Genomic DNA, 21280 nt, shown 5'->3' with positions numbered 1-21280 from the left:
TACATATAACCCTTAGCTTTCTAAGTTTGGTTTGTTTTGCTTAACGTAATGTTCTCAAGTGTCATTCAGTTTCCTGCACAAAAGTATGGAATGCTTCATGGATTTACGTGTCATCTTTCACAGAGGTCATGGTGATCGTTGTATCATTTAAATTTTAGCATGTGGACTATTGAAGCAAGCATAAGAAAAAAGAAATTTATAATGAACACCATTTTGTATAGGCCCACTAGAACCTTGTAGTCAAACATTCCAATGGAGAAGTTTATTGAAAGTATAGGATTAAAGAAGAGGAGCTGACAGTCCAAGCCCTCTGATCATGTCTTTCTGGTGAACAGTCACCATCTTGAAACTACCAAAAGGTCCCTGCCAAAATTTTTTTTTTATTGGTTGTTCACAACATTACAAAGCTCTTGACATATCATATTTCATACATTAGATTGAAGTGGGTTATGAACCCCCAATTTTACCCCAGATGCAGATTGCAGAATCACGTCAGTTACACATCCACAATTTTACATAATGCCCTATTAGTAATTGTTGTATTCTGCTACCTTTCCTATCCCCTACTATCCCCCCTCCCCTCCCATCTTCTCTCTCTACCCCATCTACTGTAATTCATTTCTCTCCTTGTTTATTTTCCCATTCCCCTCACAACCTCTTATATGTAATTTTGTATAGCAATGAGGGTCTCAATTTCCCTTTTCTCTCTCTTTCCCTCCCATCTCATGTCTCTGTTTAATGTTAATCTTTTCTTCCTGCTCTTCCTCCCTGCTCTGTTCATAGTTGCTCTCATTATATCAAAGAAGACATTTGGTATTTGTTTTTAGGGATTGGCTAGCTTCACTAAGCATAATCTGCTCTAGTGCCATCCATTTCCCTGCAAATTCTATGATTTTGTCATTTTTTTAACTGGCTGCCCCCACAGTATTTATTTGTTGGGTGTAATATTTTGCCACATTACATTTTTCAGGAGATGAGGAAAATCATTTCATCCATTATATCTATCTTACTGTTTGAGTTCCACTTTCTGAGAAAACCCAGATGCTGCCAGGTCTGCACTATCCCCTGTCCCTTGAGAGCAGTTATATTTCCTCATTCTGATATCTGTACAACATTTTCCTATTGCATGTTTTGAGCAAATGGCCACAGAAACATGATTTTTATTGACTGCCACTTTGTAATATGGGTTAACTTCATGCTGGATAGACACTGGGCTACTCTTCACTGAATGCTTTATTTCTAATAGATTAATATGATATTTCATGTCTATCTCTGATTCAGAAATTGAACAAACTGCTGAGCCTAAAAGAAGTGGTGCAAACCCAAAACTTGGTAAAAAAGGAGATTTGTAATTTGAAAGATAATTTTAAAACATTTTAAGTGTCAAACCTGGATTGTAAAGATAAGGCCAAAATGCTCTAAAACTGAACTATTTGAGGAAGGAAGTCTCTTCTGCTTAAATCTGATCATAAATAGATACATATAAGGATAGATATATAGATATAAGTATAAAACTTTGTACTTATAGATGTTCTCTCCTGCTTGGGCTCAGAATTAATCTGTTCTTCTCAATGTATCACAGCCCTTGTTTAAAAGTCTAAATTAAGAACACAAAGGCATCATTTTAATATACATTTGAATTGTCCTTTCTGTTCAAATCTGTTAGATAATTATTTCTGTTCTAGAACATAAGGTCCATGAAGATGGAGGCCTGCGTCTCCTTTGTTTATTCCTAGGTTGCTGGGACTTGAATGTGCGACAAATAGTAAATGTCCAACAAATACATGTCAATAAATGTATAAATCTAAGTTAATATTAATTGTTTATAAAAATTGATAGAGATACTGACATAATAAATAAATTTTAAGATTTGTAATAAATTGATAGAGATATTGACATAATGTGCTGAGTTAGAGACATAAATATAGGGGTACTAAAATAGAGACTACATGTATTTTAACAAACTAAACCACTTTGTTTTTCATAAAGGTTTCAGTTTATCCATTGACGATATATTTGCTACATGATTTGCTACATAATGTTCATGATTCTTTGTTCTACAACTTGAAGGTGGCTGGTATTTGTTGTTGTTGTTGTTGCATTTTAATTTTTCAGGCCACTAACTTAGTTAGATTTGTGTGTATGTATATGTGTGTGTGTGTCTTGTGTATGTGTTGTGATTATTGTATAAAGCTTTTGATAGAAATCAAGTTTAAAGACATGTATGTAGCAACATAATTTCCCAGAGTAAACGTAATTGACATTTTCTCAAATAAAAGTGAAAATCTAAAGTCCCCTGTTCTTCTGGATCTATAATTTTTTTTTATCCTCATAGGCTTTAAGTAGTTGAACATTCATGAAATATTTCTTGGATTTTTAAATATTTATCTCTCAAATGTTCTTTTATATTCCAATCATTCTTCCATTTATCAACCTCTCTACTTTAAAGCCATTATTAACATAACTGGATCCCCTACAAAATCTCAATTACTTTTTTATTTTTTAAATATGTGCTTGTAACATCCAAAATTTGAATGAAATATTCTCTTTCAGATATATTTGTTGACACTTCTTTTAATATTTTCAAATGCCTACCTACAGTCCTTTCCAGATATGATTGAATATACACAGGCATTTATTTGTCAAGCACTTCAGATCCAGTATCTGAGAGCAATTGACTTGTCCTGACCTACAAAAGTATGTGAGTTATCAAAAAACTGAAACTAATGACTAGAGAAATGAGGAACAAAGAAAACAAGAAATCAAAGTCAATACTTATACAAATGTCTACAAAATATGTTATGCCAAATCATCAACTACAACACAAATCTCTAATTGAATTTAAATGGAATTTCATCTTATCTCCTCTGATCGTAATTTTCTTCACCTTTTTCTCTTCTTTGTAAAATACTCTCATTCCCTCTAATCTAAATATAACAAATTATGAAATAATGTTTTCTGTGTCTTTTAAATTTTCATTGTAATTTCATAGCTATATTACTCTGTTTATCATGGTCTCCTGTAATTATTAGTTGGTCAGATTTCCTCTCTCATGTAACTTTTACTTTGTGTACATGCCAGAAAGTGTAAGTAAGACAATTTAAATGTTTCTTATTTCTACAATGAAACAATGGCTGTTTACTATTTTTTTTATTATGTCATCATCCAAGTCTCACGAGGTGGAGAACAAAAGAAAATCTATTTCTTCTTAGTCCATTTTTCTTTTAGTAGATGCAAAGCACACTGCACACTGAGGGTGAATTAATTGAGAAGGGGATTGTAGAATTTAGAGAGAATTCCATATGATGGTATCATTTTTAATTAGCATATTTTTATTGATTTTTTAAATAAATGATAGCGGAATGCATTACAATTCTTATTACATATATAGAGCACAATTTTTCATATCTCTGGTTGTATACACAATGTATTCACACCAATTTATGTCTTCATACATGTACTTTGGATAATGATGTCCATCACATTTCACCATCCTTGCTAAACCCCTGCCCTTCCCCTCCAATCTCTCTGCCCTATAGAGAGTTTGTCTATTGCTCCCATGCTCCCCTCTTCCTACCCAACTATTAGTCAGTCACCTTGTTTCAGAGAAAACATTCAGCATTTGATTTTTTGGGACTGGCTAATTTTAGTTAGCATTATCTTCTCCAATGCCATCCATTTACCTGCAAATGCCATGATTTTATTCTCTTTTATTGCTGAGTAGTATTCCATTGTGTATATATGCCACATGATTTTTTTTTATTTTGAGAGAGAGAGAGAGAGAGAGAGAGAGAGAGAGAGAGAATTTTTATTTTTTAGTTTTCGGTGTACACAACATCTTTATTTTATTTTTTTTATGTTGTGCTGAGGATCGAACCCAGTGCTACTGCTTGAGCCACATCCCCAGCCCACATATTTTTAATCCATTCATCTACTGAAGGGCATCTAGATTGGTTCCATAGTTTAGCTATTGTGTATTAAACCCCCATCTCTCACTATGCACGAAACTCAACTCAATGTGGATCAAAGACCTAGGAATTAAACCAGAGAGACTCTGCGTATAATAAAAGAAAAAGTTGGCCCTAATCTTTATCATATGGGATTAGGCCCCAACTTCCTTAATAAGACTCTTACAGCATAGGAATTAAACCAAGAATCAATAAATGGGATGGATTCAAACTAAAAAGCTTCTCAGCAAAAGAAACAATCCGTGAGGTGAATAGAGCCTACATCTTGGGAGCAAATTTTTACCTCTCACACATCAGATAGAGCACTAATCTCTAAAGTACATAAAGAACTCAAAAAGCTAAGCACCAAAAACCCAAATAACCCAATCAATAAATGGATAAAGGACCTGAACAGACAATTCTCAGAAGAGGATATATAATCAATCAAGAAGTATATAAAAAATGTTCATCATCTCTAGCAATTGGAGAAATGTATATCAAAACTACTCTAAGATATCATCTCACTCCAGTCAGAATGGCAGCTATTATGAAGACAAACAACAATAAGTGTTAACCAGAATGTGGGGGAAAAGATACACTCATACATTGATGGTGGGACTGCAAATTGGTGCAGCCAATATGGAAAGCAGAAAGAAGATTCCTTGAAAAACTGGGAATGGAACCACCATTTGACTCAGCTATCCCTCTCCTCAGTCTATACCCAAAGGACTTAAAAAAATAGCATATGTTAATTTATATTAATGGATTTCCATGTTGTATTTCCACACAAACAAAGCAAACACCAATCAAGGACAGCCTCCTTTTCCTACCACCATCACCCCATACCCTTTCCCTATCTCAGTAATCACTAGTCCAATTTCAGGTTAACTTTTTTTGCTTCTACACATGAGAGAGCTACTTGTCTTTAACAAAATGTCCTTCTGCTTTCATTTCGCTGCAAATGACAGAGTTTGATTCTTTTCTATGGCTGAATAATGCTCTATTGTGTATATAGACCACATTTTCTTTATCCATTTATCTGTTGATAATCACCTAAACTGAAGACATATCTTAGGTGTTGTGAATAGTGTGGCAATAAACATGGACATGCAGGTATCTCTTTAGTATTTTTATTTCATTTCCTTCAGATATATACTCAAAAGGGATTTATGGGTTGGAGAGATCTATTTTTAATTTTGTGAGGAAACTTCATACTCAATGACTATACTAATTTCCATTCCCATCACCAGTTTTCCCTTTCCTCTATATATTCACCAATACATTTTTATAGTCATGTAAAAAGATACTTCTTAATGCAGAGAGTATTGTGGGAGCAGAATTATTAACTATGCCTTGAACATAGTATAGCCTAATTGTAGCAACCAAATAGAAATAATGGTGGGAATAGTTATTATAATATTTATTACTAAATACAATAATGTGTACATATAATCAGTAAGATCTTTAATGATTGTAATAAATATAATATTTATTAAACTGTTACATACTGAATTTTATGATGGTATTTCTATATTGATATTGTCATTATTTTTGTTCTGGCATCACTGAGCACAATTTTATAGCTGAGAAAACTAAGATGTAGAGATTTAATTATGTAGGGTTAAGTAGCAATGAAAGAAGAGAGGCAAGAGTCCAACTGGTGTTTCTAAATTGAACCTATATGTTTAACCACCTAGAATTGCTACACTGCAGAAGCTAATTCTTGATTTTCTTCCATTTCGATAGTCTATGTTCACCTTTTCTTTGATTCTACCTCTTCATTTCTAACTTTATTAAAATTGTTTACAGCATAGTAAGCATTTGCTCTACTCTACTATACGACACCAGTACCTAGAGCTTTGTTCTGTAAGGATGCTAGGTACGTTCCAGGTAATTACTGATTGCTGGGAAATTGCCTACCGGCAGGGCCCATGAGACCAAGAGCAATAATGTGTACATATCTAGTAAAAGCTCTAAGAAAAGCAAACACTGGCTGGAACATGGGGAAACTGTACTGGGAGTGGCACAAGAGGTCACTGTTGCCTCCTTGTCTGACATTTGGGAGGAGTTAATTGCTGAGCAGCAGTTGTTTCTTAATCCTCTGCAGACAGCCTCCCCAAAGCAAACATGGCAGGGCTGCTTTCCATTGAGAGTCTGATCCAGCCATCCTCAGGCACAATGAGCCAAGCTTTCTGCTTAGGGAAATGCTGCATTGTATTATCTGGGATTTCATCCAGCACGGATCCCATCAGAGAAGATTGTCTCATCGTGTTATTTTTGACTGACTGGGGTAAGACTGCTTTTGCTATTCTGAAAATCAACCTGCAGCAGATCAGCTTTAATTATGGACTGAACTATGGATTATGGACAGATGTTTATTCGTCATCTCATTCCCTAGTCTCAAGAACATCAGAGTGAAAGCTAGTCAGATATCATATTATGCCATATCACCGGGCATTCAGCTTCCAAGTCTTTCTGAAGATTAGTGTTTTGTTTTTGTTTTATAATGAAGATTCATTTGGGTTGTTTCATTTAAAAGGGAACCTAGCTGTGTGCAGTATTCCATATCTATAAACCCAGTGGCTCAGAAGCTGAGGCAGGAGGATTTTGCGAGTTCAAATCCAGCCTCAGCAATTTAACTCTGAGGATATAGATCCCGATGCCCCCCACCCCCCGCACACACACACACAAAATGAACCTATTCTAAATGACCTCCCTCTCAGTCCTAGGAAAGCCTATACCATCTTTAATACAAATCAAGAAAGCTTTATGTCTAAAAATAAATCACAACTTAATATGGGTAGTTTTAAGGGTTCCTTAAATTTAGAGGGAACAATGTAGAAATACAAAGAGCATTGATGGAAATGCCTAGTAGGGAGAGTTTAAAAAAAAAAAATCAAAACTTGTTATTTTATTAATATAACAGCCATCACATGTTTACTACCACAATCCAAACTTTACTAGGCTTTTTAAACACATTTTCTAAATTAATTCACAACAAGTCTTAAAGGGAGAAATATATGAATTTTTTTTTAAATTTTAGTAGTAAGAGTTGAACACTGGTATGCTTTACCACTGAGTCGCATCCCCAGCCATTTTTACTTTTTGTAAAATAGTTAAGGTCTTGTTAAGTTGCTTAGGGCTTCACAAATTTGCTGAGGCTAGCCTCAAACTTGCAGCACTCCTGCCTCAGCTTATTGAGTCACTGGGATTGCAGATATATGCCACCATTCCCAGCTCATCTCAATTTTTGTTTAAACCACTGGTTCAGGGATTGGAGTTAATCTGTCTTCAGTTTCTAGCACAATATCAATTTTGGGTTCTGCTTGCAAATTTTTCTTTTGTATTATGCATGTATCTTGAATGTTTTCCTCCTTTATTCTCATATTGATGCAGATTTTCTTCTTCCATCACAAGCAAGTTAGCACTTTAATGTGTCAATAGATATTATGTCCCTAGATAAGCATGTTTACCTCTTTGTGAAATACCCAGTATTGTTTGACTTCCTAACAGTGCTTCAGTCATACATATTTTTCTTTACATTGTTTTGTTGCTGTTTTTGATAACTATTGGTTAAATACCTTCCTGTAGTGCAGAATATATATCTAGTCTGTTGTTTCTAAACATTCAGCAGAATTGTTATCTATCATATGAGTACCCACTTGCATGACAGATAATTCTGGCTGTTGCTTTGAGTAGTAGAAAAGCAGAGACACCACCTAAAAGCTTATTGAAATAACTGAAAGTGACAGATGTGTATCATTTATACCTTATTGGTTTTGAAGCAAAAGTGATAAAAACTGGTCAGATCCTGGATATGCTTTGAAAGATTTTATGATGCATTAGTCACATCTGAGGGAAAACAAAAAGATAACTATATGTAATTTTACTATTAATTATACACATGCATTTGTGTTTAAATCAATAATTTTTTTTCTATGCAGATATACACATATTCATAATTGAACTGAAAATGAATTCATACTGAATTTATCTACAAAATTCATTCATTATTTTCAAAGCATTATTTCCAATTTTTACAATTTGTTTTATGTCCTGGATCCCAAAATAAACCTTGTTATAGAGTTGTGTTTTTTTTGTTGTTGTTGTTTGTTTAGTTTGGTCCTGGGGATTGAACCCAATGGCACTTAATCACTGAGCCACATCATCAACCCTTCTCTTAAATTTTTTTATTTAGAGACAGGGTCTCACTAAGTTGTTTAGGGTCTCACTAAATTTCTGAGGCTGGTTTCAAATTTGCGAGCCTCCTGCCTCAGCCTCCCAAACCCCTGGGATTAGAGGTGTGTGCCACTGTACCTGGAATGTTTTCTGTTTTTTTATGTATAGACAGTTTAAGTTTTGAATATGTGATATTTCTACCCTTGATCATAGCCAAAAAGTCAAGAAGTGATTGAACATGTAATATTCTATCTTTTAAGTATATCTACAATTTTGTAAAGGTCAACTATCAACTGGTCAACTGAGCAAAGTGTTACAGCTTTTAACTGAGCTCAGAAAACTTCAGAAAATTTGATACTATTTGCTTAAATCTATGGCACATAAGTTACACTTAAATTATGTATCATAATAACCTCATCTTGGTAATTTTATATACTAGCATGGTGCCTGAACATGTTAAACATTCGAGGCTTTAATCTAGCTCTAGTTATGTCTAGAAATAGTTTATATTGTAGAAGTCATTTATATAAAATTATCTTCTACAGTTGAAATACACAAAATAAGCAAACATTTTCTTTTTAATTTTTTTAAAATATGTTACTCCTTTACAGATTCTATTAGGTGTTTATCATTGTAATCAATATGTAAAGAATGTTCCCAACTATCTTCTTGACATGTACTATATTCTATTGGCTCAATATGTGAGTACTAACATAGAATATTAAAGCCATGTCTCTCCATTTATATTCTAATCACTGAATTTTATATGGAATGCTAATAAAAAAGGAAGAAAGATTATAATGTGTCCTATGATCATCCATCGTATTGTGATAGGTAGAATTTCCATAGTAATGTTCCATAATCTTAAAGTCCCCTGAGGAATCACTGCACAACTCTACCTGCTGCCCAAAGAAGATACACATTCTGTCATAGAAACAACAGTATCTCTGCATCCTTAGTCCAAATAGTTACTCTAATGATGTGCAATGCTGTTCTTGATCAATGTGAGCTGATACACTTTTCAGTTAATAATACTAACTTCTGCTGTAGAATTACTGGTATTTTCTTCTGAAGTTGCTCCTCACAGTGACTCAAAACTCAAATAGTTCTTCCAAAGTACTCCAGTAGCCCAAAGAGGAAGTTTAGGAGATGTTGATACTAATTGGCCTATAAACCCCAATGCATTTTGGTTATGTTTATATCCTAGTAATTGCTCAGTTTTTAATTTTAATACATTAAGCTCCCAATGTGTCATAACCATCCTAAAACTTTAACTATTTAGAATTAAACTTTATCCACTAAAACTTCTCTTTACCCAGACAACTTGTAGAAAGTGACTGTTGTCACCATATGTGATACACTTCTTCCTTCTGGTATTTATCTTGAAAAGTCCTTAAACAGTGGTCACTGGCTCTGAAACTTGTCCATTCCGGTTATCCATAACCTAGAAAATTTTAAAAATCCCCTTGAAATAAATTGGACCTTCCTTCCCCAGTGGTTCATTCCAAAGCACTTTATGAAGCATCAATAAAGAAGTAATGGGCTTATTTTGCAAATTAAGAATCTTTTCCTAAGAAAGAGGATCTGTGTGAAACACCATGGGTCAATCAACTGTGAAATGATAAATAGGAATATGTACCCAGCCAAGGACCTTTGCAATTAGAGAAAGCATTCTTTATCTTTTTGCAAGGTCAGATTCAATTAGCATGTTCAGTGGACAGTGGAGTCCTGGCTTTTCTTTACAACCTGTAATAGACTCAATTATTTTTCAGGGTTGCTTCCATTCTGTAAATATGCCAGTATTGCCCAGTTCAAAACTAAAGATATTTCAATGAGAGCTGTAATTACTAATTTTTCTAATTTCTAGATATCTTACATAGGCAAAAATTTCATACCAACTACGATTGTTTGCAAAATGTCCAACTTTTACCTTAATATATGTTGTATATTAAATATATCCATGTTATGACTCTAAATGACTGGCATTCATTCCAGTCTCACTTGGTGTCTTTATTTCCTCTAATCATCAATATCTTTACAACAGAATATCATGATCAGACAGATTTGTGCAACCTAATATTCATTGCAACATATATCTCTACCAGGTATATGATATATACATATATGTAAGTATATACATATAAGTATGTATGTATTCATCAATGTGCAAATTTATGTATTTATACATATATTTTTGTACATCACTGAACATATCTCTGTGTTTCAGTGAGATGAATAAGTTTATTAAGGGGTTAGTAAGATGTCAATTAGTGATCTCAACCTGCTTTCTCTTACAGTAGCAATCTATTAGAGAGATTTGTCCAAGCACAGACCTATGTGATACAAATACAGGGATGTACTGTGGTCAGGATCATAATACCATATATTCTGTCACTTCTTCTTTATCATTTCTAGAGCCAAATTCCTCCCACAGAGCTATGAATTATGTAGCAGAAATTGACAGAAAAATTTTAATCTCATAAGTGAGTTCTGAGTAAATATATATTTTCCAGGCTGCTCAGACAGATAGTCTTATCATTATTAAGCTACCATGCTTGCACACAGAAGATAGGAAACCTGGGCATTATCACTTTGTTTCTATGCTCTACTCATTTGGCCATACAGAAGTCCATATTTTAAAAGCTGGTAGTGTTCCAGAAGCTAATTTGTGAATCAATTGTTTGGAACTTGGAATGCGTTTTCCCATAGAAACAATATTAAAAATGATGGTTGGGTTCCCAGGACATCCCATACAATGTCTACTTAGCTCGTAATACACATTAATTCCCAAACTTAACCAAGCTGTATAAAATGGGCTTGATTTGTTAGACTTTCAAAACAAGTACTACCAAAATAAGAAAAAAACTACATCTTATATCTCTCCTCACTCCCCATGCACACACATGAACATGTTCCAGTTTCCCAAGATTTGTATTTTATAGACAATCACAATTTGCTTGATTGTAGTTCCACTGAAAGAGTATCCGCTTCATCTGGGAAGAGATGTTAGAATGAGGGACAATTAGGAAACTCAAAATACGAAACCCTAAATAAGGGGACATGCTGGTTCAAAGTTGCCACCAAAAGCTAAAAAAAAGAAAAAAAAAATGTTGATACTAAGTAGACAGTATGTGGAAACGTGTTTACAGTATGAGGATGTTATTTGACCTCAACTGTCACATATTTCAAATTGATATATCACGAACTTTAAAGGCTAAGATTTTTGAAAAGTTTTTGAAAGTTTTATTACAGATTCTTATGATGTCCATCATATTTTGGTGACAGGAATTTGGATGGAAATTTCCCAGTCAGTGACATCACTCTGCTAACATCACAGGGTTTCATCACATGATGGTGTCAGAACAATGGTATCCTCAGGAGGATTCCACTTCAGTATTTAAAAGCTATGGCCTGGAAGTGACCTGAACCTTTACTCACTAGCTAGGATTGATTATATAGTTTTACCCAACAATAAGAGGACAACAGTATGATATTATCTGGAAGAAGGGTGAGTTGTATATGTGTATATGTGTGGGGAGGGAAGCCAGAAATATTTGCTTAAGTTTTTAAGACTGCTGCATATAGATTATTAAGAAATTGCATCTCAAGCCTAGCCTGTAATTCCAGCAACTCAGGAGGCTGAGGCAGGAGGACTGCAACTTTGAGGCCAACCTTAGCATTATTTAGAGAGGTTGTAAGCAGTTTAGTAGGACCCTGTCTCAAAATAAAATAAAAAGGAGTGGGATATGTAGTATCAGTGGTGAAGTGCCCCTGCATTTAATTCTCAGTACTGAAATAAAATAACATAAAGGATAATAAAAGAAATTACAACCCAAACAGTATTGAAACCTCATTTTAGAATTCTCATCACTAATTTTGAAGATCTTATGTTAAATTTGCTGAAAGAACAATATTAAGTATCAGAAACTCCATTGCCTGTATAGTAATTATTTGAGTTAGATGTGTATGTATAGGCTGTTTTTATCTATGTTGTAAAATTATATTTATGTATTGCATAGAACTAAAGAATGGGTATTTTTCTCATAAGAAAAATAACTTGAACTAAAGGATTTTACTTGAAACCTTCTACTCCTTCGAATATGACGGAGAATCAATTTTATGATTTTGCTTTTGTCCTTGAATAGCACAAGAAGCCCCTTCTCATATATCAGATCTTCTTCAGGCAGCCTCAATCCACTAAATCAAGCATGCATTGTGAAGTGAGTTATCTAAGATTTATTAGAGTCGCTGGGTTCAAAAGCTTCTGTCCCTTTAATTCTTATACCTTCTAGGGCTTGAAGTAAAATTAATCACACAGCAGATGCCTAGTGCTTAGTACTTACATACTTTATTTCCTAGTCTTTGAAAAAGTAGATGCATTTTCTATAAATTATAAAATGATCAAATTTACTGGTTGGAAAACGCTGATGCAAAAATTGTTTAGTTTTGTTTCAGGACTTAATAATTCTGTGTGATGAGTTTTTTTTATGTTTCCCATGATGTGTATTATAGTGTTTTATGTGACAGAATATCCATTCTATACTGAAATAAAAATAAACATTTGAAATTTTCTATGAGATCATTTCAAATCTGACTCTGTATTAGCTGACGCTCAGTCAAAAATCTCAAAAATTTGAAATGAGAATGTAGCTCAGCCTTAGAGTTCTTGTCTAGCATTTGTGAAGCCCTGGGTTCAATATATAGCACCACAAAAACAAACAATCAAACCTTCAAGTAGTTGCTATTATTAAAGCAATAGATCCATCAATAATTAAATTCTACACTATTGGCTTACGCTTTTTCTATTTTTTAACAAATCTAGTCTTTCTGGAAAGCTAATAGACTTTGTGTTTACATGTACATTAATATTTTAAAACTATTTTATCTTGAAAATTGGAATTTAGACTTTCTTTGCCAAATGAGTCATTGTGTCATATAAATTGTTCATTATATCACATTTGACTGTAATAGTTATTCTGTATAATGATTTCCATTTTTGTGTGTATCATTTTAGATAACAATTGTTCTTTCCTTTTTGCTCATCAATAAGTATCCATTTTAGTCAGATTCATCCATTCATTCTTTTATTCATTGAGAAAATAGGGAATCTCTCCTCTGTATCTACTACTGTCCCAGGCTTTGAGATATAGCACGGAAGAAACATGCAAACCCAGGTACTTAGGGTACATTTCATTGTAGTGAATTGGACAACAAATAATTAGGATACAAACAGCATGCCATACAGTAGGCAATGAAATGAAAGGGAAAAAAAGCAAGAGAGAAGTGAGTCCTGTTTGCCTGTGTCTGTACCTTTGATTGGTATATTATATTCACATAATTCTAAAATTTTTGTTTGACATCAATGTTTTATTGCTTACAACAGGGGAATCAGGTGGGCAGAAAAGGACAGAGGAGAAGAGGAGACAGGAAGAAAATAGAACTTTCAAGAAAGAGACCTTGAACCTAGCAAGGGGATGTGACAAATGCCTCCTCCACATAGAACTTCACACTTCTTGTAGTCCATTTATCATGGATAACTCATCAGAAAAGCCCAAAACACTCTTTTGTTGACCTAACCCAGCATCTTCAGGGCCTTCCTCTTAGAGAAGTGATGAAATTGAATACTTTAAGTCTTTCTCACGTCTATTTATTTTCTGGCCTCTCTTGGGTTCATCCATCAGGCTAAAAGGGTTTCCATGCTGAGCTCTAGTCACACATTTTTCAAATGTTACAACATAAAAGTGAAACCTTAAGGGATATTTTTGGTCACCGAATAAGTTTAAAACAGATGAAATTCTTGACATCCAAAATAAGAAAAAGGAGATCATGTGGATTAGAATGTGAATGGTGCTGGGGGGTGGGGAGGCACTTTTCATAGCATACCTCCTCAAGCATATAGACTTTCTATATTATGTATCAAATAGAAATAATGCTCATTTGACCACTGAGTGCATTTTAGAGCTCTTCCCATGAACCCTTTGGTAATATTAGTTACTTCATTATCACCCACCACATTTCAATCTCTGGGTCTCCTCAAATACAAAAGGCTGCATAGGAAAAAGTCATGGAAATGAAACACACAAACTGCAAATGAAAAAAAAAAAAGGAAATCAAAAGGCTATTTAAAATTTTCTCCCTTAAAAATACTTGCTGTGAAAATGAGGTATATTGAAAAGTAGCAAAGAAACAAAGTGAAAAAAAGAAAAAAAAAACTGTGTTGATTAAGGGCATGACGTGCACTTACACCCAAGATAAATGAATCACAGAAAGGTGACATCCATTGGCCAATAAATTACATCTGAAAGGAGACTAATATCAAGGTAACAGCTGAAATTAATTTTTCCAACTAACCAATTAAATACAAATGTAATAGTTTCAGTTTTCTAACTAAAAGGTGATAACTCTCAGTATAGAACCACTTTGAAAGTGTATGGACTGATTATTCTATTCACTAAACTTCAGTCTAGGAGTAATTCTTCAGTTGTTCTCAGTGAGTAGGAAGAATGCTAACCAAGCAGATATGTCAGAAATCCATCTTTAATCACTTATATCAAAACATTATTGTAGTTATTAAGCCTAGTTTTCCTACTGCCATTGTTGAGTAATTTATGTAACCGTGCATCAATCTCATCTTGAAAATAACTGGTTCCAAGTATGAAATGTTCTTAAGTGGGCCAACTCCTAGAACATTCCACTTCTAAGATACTCATACTGTGTGACAGATTGTCAGAGCCAGACTGCCTCTATATGGATTCAATCACTTACGGGAAATCATTTTCCCCCTTGGGGAGAAATTTATCTATTAATAATATATTAGGCAAGGTTCCAAGGGTTGCTGGTCAGAATTAGTCATACAGTGCATTTTTAGCTTTCAGGGTTGTCTACTGCTATCTTTCACTTTGACTTACCATCTTCAGAAATCAAACCCTGCTGATTCTCATTCTAGGTACAGAGCTCCCAATGAAGACAGCATCCTCATTGGAAATCAGCAAGTGCAAGTCAGAGTATCTCATTGTGATTTTGAATAGCAGCTCATATATGAAACCAAAGTTTGCTTTGTCTGGCTATATTAGTCTAGTATGTCTGGCCTGGGTCTTCTGGTAGAAATCCTGAGGTCTCTGGTTAGACCTCAATTTTGTCAACTTGTACAGTGATAAGCTGTCTGATGTCAGCTTGCTGCAAATCTTGACACCCTGTAAGCTATGTTTTATGTGAAACAACTGAATTTTGGTGAAAATCTACTCGGATGTATTTTGAATGGTGTGAGTACTGAAAAACTGGGATAAATTTAGTTTATGTAAGTAATACACTTCAAACATTAAAAGGCCATCCTTTGTTTCATATCCCCAGAATTCTCCACTTTGTCATCTTTTTCTGTCCTCTACATGGATGATCAGGCCAGAGAGAGATGTTTCTACTGTATTGGAAAGAATGATAGGGAGACTATAATTGGGAGAGACCTCAACACTGCCTTTAATTCTACCAATGCAATGAAATATTTTGTGGAAGAAGGAATGTTTTTCTGAAAAATCAACTGTACTAAATACCAAACACGCTGATACATACTTCTTTAGAGTCTTATGTTTTGATCTCATAAATCTAGATAATACTAAAAATACATTTTCTACATGATACTGCATTACTATGCTAGCTTAATTAGCATAGGTAGATTAGTTGTAGCAGGCACATACTAGTCTTCAGGTAGAATGTATAAAGACATTAAACATTTCTGTAATTTTATTATCATATTTATAGATAGTGATGCATTGTAGGTTTTTTTCTTTTTTTAAAATATAACAGGATAATGAACCTAAGTTTACCTTACAAATGTAAAGAAAACCCAAAGAGGACAGTTTCCTTTCTACCATGTGCTGGTACAGATTTACTCATGCTTTTGTTTAATAATGTAAAAACAAACAAACAAACAAAAAAAAAACCCACACACACAAGGAAGCTAGACTTCCTAGGCTAATTATAAACTGGCAACTCCCATGCTTGCTTGCTTGCTTGAAATTTCTCCTAACCTAAATTGTAAATGCTAGAGAAAAATCTAAGACCCATGTTTTAATATATAAAAATATCCAATTTGTCAAGATTAATGAAATTAAGACCAATCATGTTAACGTTTTCATTTATCATTTGTAGAGGTACTAATCTAAGCATTTTTATCTTAACATAAAATTTTATGGTTAGAGCTCTCAGTAAACCAGAAAGGGGATAACTGGATTCACACATGTGTATGAAACTATGAATGAAAAAGAATAAGTAATGTTAGAAAACTGAAGAGTAGTCTGGAAACCAGGTGTGTGTGTGTGACTAGAAATAAGTCAGACATAACAATTAAGGCCTTAAGGCAGATTTAGAACACTGCAGTGTTAAAACCTATGATAATCTGCCCATGAATTCAACCCATAATAATAATCAACCTATGATAATCATCCAAACTTTCTTAAATGGTAATATTTACAATCATTTGCAGTTCCTAAAACTGATAAATAAGGAAATGAAAGGAACTCTTTAATGGTCCTTTTTACACTTTCCATTTGTTATGTTATTGCTGGTGTTATGCTATAAAGATCTACGTCTGTGTTCTCAGATAAATATTATGGATATTCACATTGCCCAGGTTAAAACCTGAAGCTTAGAGAAGTTAAGTAATTTGTTCTAGGACTGGCAGCAACTATATGGTTAAATAGACACTAAAGCAACGAATTCTATTAACTTTCTAGTATATCACAAAATATTGATAATTGTCTCCATAGACATGCTCATTTATTTGTTAATTTTTGAGATCTTTTGTAACAAAATCCAAATGTGATACAAAAAATACTCTGAATACTAGCACTTCTTTAATTATATTATATAATTTCATTTCTTTCTCTTTAAATTAGTTTTTAATTTTTTTTTACCAAAAAAGTACTTAAAAAGTTATAGGTTAGAAGATAAAACATCTAATTCCAGCCATTTAACCAGTATTTTCAGTGACCTCAAGAAAGTCTCTTTCAGATTTTCCTACACTGTAAAAGAAGGCATTTGAATTAGAATTGGAGGTTTCCAGTTCTGGATACTCATTAGAATTTAGGATGAGGATCACTTTAAATGTACTTGTAATAATGGTATGCTCTTTGCTGGATGGGGGGAAAAAGTAGAAAAAAATTTCACTTAGAAATTCGTGTAAAGTCTTTATGAGTGAAATGACATCTGAATTTAACTTCAGAAAGACTTCAAAAAGAACAGGATAAGAACAAAAATAAACACATTATAAAGGAAAACAGAAGGGAAATGAAAGAAATGTGGGACAAAAAGCATAATATATAAAATTAAGTGATGTTATAATGGTTGAGTTGTCACATACTAGTTCTTTCTCCCTGCATATGCATATTGTTGAAATTTTCCACAAAGATACACAACAAATTTCCTCAAGCTCCAGTTTACCCTTTCTAGAAAGGCACATTAAATACTCTGAGTCAATAGTTCCCAGAGTATGGTATCCAGAGAACTGCCATTATTAGGGCATTTATCTGAAATACAAATTATTAGAATGCCCCCCCCCTACATCTATGGTATCAAAACCTCTGAGGGTAAAGCCACCAATCATCATTCCTAAAAACCCTCCATAGGATTCTGATTTATCCTTAAATTTGAGAGTTACTATTCAAGCTTCATGTTAAAGCAGGCTAAAGTTCAAGGTAAGAAGAGGCATACACAAACTTATATTTTGCTACAGACTCCTCAAATAAAAATAAGAAAAATAATATTGTTTAGAGGATTAAATGGCATAACACATAAAAATACATTAGAATATGCCTGACATAAGAATTAAATGAGGGGCGGGCCAGTGGAGCTGGCGGCCCAGGTACGTGATCTGCGACCGGCTCTGTCGCTTGGTGGCTGGGTCTGTCTGTCCATCCAGGGGTGCCATCATGGCGAATGCGGCCAGTCAGGTGCTCCTGGGCTCGGATCTCACCATCCTGTCTCAGCCGCTCATATATGTGAAAGTGCTCGTCCAGGTGGGATATGAGCCTCTTGCCCCAATAATAGGACGAAATATTCTTGGGCTGCAAGTATGTCAGCTTCCTGGTCTCTTTTGTTACGCTCAGCATATTGCAAGCATGGATGGGAGGCGTGGGTTGTTCACAGGCTTAACTCCAAGACTGTGTTCAGGAGTCCTTGGAACTGTTGTCCATAAGTTTTACAGCATTACCAAGAATTTGACAAGGAGTTAGGACCTGCAAATGTACCAAAAGAAGGCTCATCTTCCTTACGAGTTATCAAAGAGACAACTGCTGCTACTCTCATCACACATCCCTTCCATGTGATCACTCTGAGATCTATGGTACAGTTAGTTCATTGGCAGAGATTCCAAGTACTGTGGACTTTGTGACTCCATAGTAGCCATCTATCGGGAAGAGGGCATTCTAGGATTTTTTTGTGGGTCTAATTCCTCACCTCCTAGGTGACATCATTTCTTTGTGGCTCTGTAACTCACTGGCCTACCTCATCAATATCTATGCACTGGACATCGAGGTTTCCACCATGAATGAAATGAAAAGTTACTCCCAAACTGTCACAGGATTTTTTTGCCAGTATGTTGACGTATCCCTTTGTGCTTGTATCTAACCTTATGGCTATCAACTGCTGTGGGCTTGCTGGTGGATGCCCTCCTTATTCCCCAATATATAGTTCTTGGATAGATTGCTGGTGCACGCTACAGAAAGAGGGAAATATGAGCCCAGGAAATAGCTTGTTTTTCCAGAAGGTCCCCTTTGGGAAGACTTATTGTTGTGACCTGAGAATGTTAATTTGAAGATGTGGGACAGGGACAGTGATATTTCTATAGTCCCAGATGCACAGAATTTTGGGAGAAAAATGTTGATTTCTATACAGTTGGTGTGCTTTTTTAATAATCATTTAATCTTGGAAAAATGGGGAAAAAGAATTAAATGAACACTGATTTTTGATTTATTCTGTTCATATATACTAGTTTACAAAAGTCATCTGGATTTTACATAAAAAAGTATGAAAATTAAAGCATCTATTTACCAACTTTCTACTATGATTTATTTTATTTTGACAACCAAAATATTCTGTTTATCTGAAATGAAATATGTTAATGTTGCCTACAAAAGGACACTCGTAGAAATTAAATAGCAATAAGTCTTGACCACATTATTTTGCCTGACATAAACAAAAATTTTATTCCTTTCATGATTTCAAAGAGTCTCAATACCTTGTAAACCACTGATTTTTGTTGTATAGAAGAGTAGAATGTCATTTTTTTATGTTTAATCAGTTCTATAATTATTTCAAAGGACAAAATTTTCACTGAGTGCCCAGACCATTATCTATTCCAAAATATTTCAGCTACAATGTTCCTTAGATTTATTTTAAATGTTTATCTCTAATACAGGGTTATATGAACTCAAGAGTTGAGCCAAAGGCTACATCTTAATATTAAAGTTTTAATGGCTTTTTCAGGTAAAATGCAGATTGGTTGCTGCTATTATTTTGGGTGGTCATCCAGTTCCATCATTAATCAGCTATGAAATGTTAAACTCTATGAACTGTAAATTTCTTCATCATTCTAGGAGAGTTTGGCTGAGTCACTGCAAAATCTGAAATATTCAATAACTTTAATGGAGAAGACACTTGACCTTTTCTTCTAAATCTGTCAATGACTAGTTTTATGTCTTGGGTGAGCCATTTAATCTTTTTAAACATCAATCATCACACACATAAAAGAGAATGGACCAGATAAACCCCAAACTGCCTTTAAACTGTGTGTCTTTGTGTATACATTTTACCTAGGACATGGAATTCGGGAGTAAGTTCCAGAATATCTTAGACAAAAGGTAGTTTAAAAATGGGGGTAGCTCTGCACAACAATCAACTCAAAATGGGTCGAAGACCTATTAATTAGATCTGAAACTATGCCACTCCTGGAAGAAAACTAGTGTCAACCCTCCACCATATAGGCATATGAAACAACCTCCTCAATAGGATCTCTGAAGCTCAAGAAATAATGCCAGGAGCTAATAAATGGGATGGCATCAAATTACAAAGCTTCTGCACAGCAAAGGAAACAATCGGGAATCTAAACCAAAAACCTGCAGAATAGGAGAAAATCTTTGCTAGCTACTATTTTGACAGAGGATTCATATCTAGACTATGTAAAGAATTCCAAAAACCTTACACCAAAACATCAAATGACCCAATTAATAAATGGAGAAAAGAATTAAATAGACACTTCTTAAGAAATACAAATGGACAACAAATATAAGAAAAATGTCCAACATCATTAGCAATTGGGGAAATGCAAATCAAAACTACATTGAGATTTTATTTCATATCAGTCACAATGGCAGTCATCAAGAATCCAAATAATAAATGCTGGAGAGGATGTGAAGAAAAAAGAACACTTGTACACTATTGGTAGAATTGTAAAGTGCTACAAGCACTGTGGAAATCAATATTCAGGTTCTTCAAAAGGCAAGGAATGGAGCTACCCTGTGACCCAGTTAACCCCTCCTTGGTATTTAAGAATTAAAGTCATCATACTGCAGTAATATATGCATGTTTATAACAGCAGAATTCACAATAGTCAGATATGGAACTAGCCTATGTGTCCATTAGTGGATGATGGATAAAGAAAATGTGGTATCTATACACAATGGAGTTTTATTCAGCCATAAAGAAGAATTATGTTACTTTCTGGAAAATGGATGGAACTAGACAACATTATGATAAGTGAAATAAGTCAAACTCAGAAGGCTAAGAGTCATATGTTTTTCTTATGTGAAATCTGGAGAGAAAAAAAGAAAAGAAAAGGTGGAGGTGGATATTATGGAAATCAAAGAGAGATTAGGGAGGGAGTGGAGAAGTACTGGGGAGTATATTGGCCAAATTATATTTGTTATGTGTATGTACAAATATGTAACAACAAATACCACCATTATGCACAAATATAATTCACCAATAAAAGTTGTTGAAAAAATGGGTGGTAGATTGTATGAGCTTTGATTTCCTTGTTTTGGGAGCAGTAAGTTATAGCTATCCAGACAATAAGATTATCATGATTCATATATGATTTAACTCAATATAGCAATGGTTGGGTACATATAGAAATATATGATCATACACAGACACATTGCTTG

At 34.2% G+C, this 21280-nt stretch overlaps 1 pseudogene across 1 annotated transcript; it reads left to right on the top strand.

The window, feature by feature from the left end:
• The first annotated feature begins 18026 nt into the window (after positions 1 to 18026).
• LOC308634309 (mitochondrial carrier homolog 2-like) lies at positions 18027 to 18989 on the top strand (annotated as a pseudogene). The gene has a single exon. The product of its transcript is annotated as a mitochondrial carrier homolog 2-like (transcript).
• The last annotated feature ends 2291 nt before the right edge of the window (positions 18990 to 21280 follow it).

Source organism: Spermophilus citellus, assembly GCF_964194105.1.
Source record: "Spermophilus citellus genome assembly, chromosome: 15".
In the NCBI taxonomy this organism is placed as follows: Eukaryota; Metazoa; Chordata; class Mammalia; order Rodentia; family Sciuridae; genus Spermophilus; species Spermophilus citellus.
This window is presented reverse-complemented; position numbering and strand designations above follow the sequence as displayed.